Source organism: Sebastes fasciatus, chromosome 11, assembly GCF_043250625.1.
Source record: "Sebastes fasciatus isolate fSebFas1 chromosome 11, fSebFas1.pri, whole genome shotgun sequence".
In the NCBI taxonomy this organism is placed as follows: Eukaryota; Metazoa; Chordata; class Actinopteri; order Perciformes; family Sebastidae; genus Sebastes; species Sebastes fasciatus.
This window is the reverse complement of record NC_133805.1, coordinates 107,501-110,000: the sequence shown is the minus strand read 5'-3', so window position 1 is coordinate 110,000 and position 2,500 is coordinate 107,501. Positions and strand designations below refer to the sequence as shown.

General features: G+C 38.6%; 1 protein-coding gene across 2 annotated transcripts in view; it reads right to left on the bottom strand.

Annotated features, from left to right (window-relative positions):
• Positions 1-2,500, bottom strand: part of inhbab (inhibin subunit beta Ab) — an 8,104-nt gene that overhangs the window by 4,122 nt on the left and 1,482 nt on the right. The gene's annotated exons all lie outside the window — the stretch shown is intronic.

Here is a 2,500-nt window from a genome sequence, read left to right as displayed (position 1 = left end):
CAGAGAGAGAAACAGAGAGAGAAACAGACAGACAGACGGACAGAGAGACAGAGAGACAGACAGACAGACAGACAGACAGACAGATGGATGTCTCTTAGGTAGCTGATGGTCAGTAGACCTCAGTAGAGTCTCAGTCTACTGACTTTAGTGGCTCACATTTACATCCAGGAGAGATCTACTAGATATACGGACAGTGTTCATTCAGGCTGTATGTTGTATATTCATGCTGATCTTTTTCTATTTTTTACCGATTTGGGGTAAAACTTTGACGTGTTTTTGTGTCAAACATCAATCAACCAATCAGGTTACTTGATGCTGAGGTTTGGGAGGTGTGAGCACAGTTTCCTCTGTGATCTACAGTTACCCAAAATACTCCTGTTTAGGCTCACAGAGATATTTACATGAATCTGAGCGGAAAGATAAATCTGTGAACTCTGTTAATATATCTGAGTAACTGAATAACCCTTACCTGTTACTCTGTAACTGCAACTGCAACTGTAACTGCAACTGCAACTGTAACTGCAACTGTAACTGCAACTGTAACTGTGACTGTTACTGTAAATGTAACTGTAACTCTGTAACTGCAACTGTAACTGTAACTGCAACTGTAACTGTAACTGCAACTGCAACTGTAACTGCAACTGTAACTGTGACTGTTACTGTAAATGTAACTGTAACTCTGTAACTGCAACTGTAACTGTAACTGTAACTGTAACTGTGACTGTAACTGTAACTGTTACTGTAACTGTAACTGTAACTCTGTAACTGCAACTGCAACTGTAGCTGTAGCTGTAATTGTAGCTGTAACTGTTACTGTTACTGTTACTGTAACTGTAACTGTAACTGCAACTGCAACTGTAACTGTAACTGTAACTCTGTAACTCTGTAACTCTGTAACTGTAACTGTAACTGCAACTGTAACTGTAACTGCAACTGCAACTGTAACTGCAACTGTAACTGTTATTGTTACTGTAACTGCAACTGCAACTGTAACTGTAACTGTAACTGTTACTGTAACTGTAACTGTAACTGTGACTGTTACTGTTACTGTAACTGTAACTGCAACTGTAACTGTAACTGTAACTGCAACTGTAATTGTAACTTTGACTTTGACTGTTACTGTTACTGTAACTGTAACTGCAGCTGCAACTGTAACTGTAACTGTTACTGTAACTGTAACTCTGTAACTGCAACTGCAACTGCAACTGTAACTGTAACTGTAACTGTAACTGCAACTGTAATTGTAACTGTGACTTTGACTGACTGTAACTGTAACTGCAACTGCAACTGTAACTGTTACTGTAACTGTAACTCTGTAACTGCAACTGCAACTGTAACTATAACTGTAGCTGTAACTGTTACTGTAACTGTAACTGTAACTCTGTAACTGTAACTGCAACTGTAACTGTAACTGCAACTGCAACTGTAACTGTAACTGCAACTGTAACTGTAACTGCAACTGCAACTGTAACTCTGTAACTGTAACTGTAACTGCAACTGCAACTGCAACTGTAACTGTAACTGCAACTGTAACTGTAACTGCAACTGCAACTGTAACTGCAACTGCAACTGTAACTCTGTAACTGTAACTGTAACTGTTACTGTAACTGTAACTGCAACTGTAACTGTAACTGTTATTGTTACTGTAACTATAACTGTAACTCTGTAACTGTAACTGTTACTGTAACTGTAACTCTGTAACTGCAACTGTAACTGTTATTGTTACTGTAACTGTAACTGTAACTCTGTAACTAACTGTAACTGTTACTGTAACTCTGTAACTGCAACTGCAACTGTAACTGTAACTGTTACTGTAACTGTAACTGTATCTGTAACTGTAACTCTGTAACTGCAACTGCAACTGTAACTGTAACTGTTACTGTAACTGTAACTGTATCTGTAACTGTAACTCTGTAACTGCAACTGCAACTGTAACTGTAATGTAACTGCAACTGCAACTGTAACTGCAACTGTAACTGTAACTGTTATTGTTACTGTAACTGTAACTGTAACTCTGTAACTGCAACTGCAACTGCAACTGTAACTGTAACTGCAACTGCAACTGTAACTGCAACTGTAACTGTAACTGTAACTGTTACTGTAACTCTGTAACTGCAACTGTAACTGCAACTGTAACTGTAACTGCAACTGCAACTGTAACTGTTACTGTAACTCTGTAACTGCAACTGTAACTGCAACTGCAACTGTAACTGTAACTGCAACTGCAACTGTAACTCTGTAACTGTAACTGTAACTGTTACTGTAACTCTGTAACTGCAACTGTAACTGCAACTGCAACTGTTACTGTAACTCTGTAACTGCAACTGTAACTGCAACTGTAACTGCAACTGTAACTGTAACTGTAACTGTTACTGTAACTCTGTAACTGCAACTGTAACTGCAACTGTAACTGTAACTGCAACTGCAACTGTAACTGTTACTGTAACTCTGTAACTGCAACTGTAACTGCAACTGCAACTGTAACTGTAACTGCAACTGC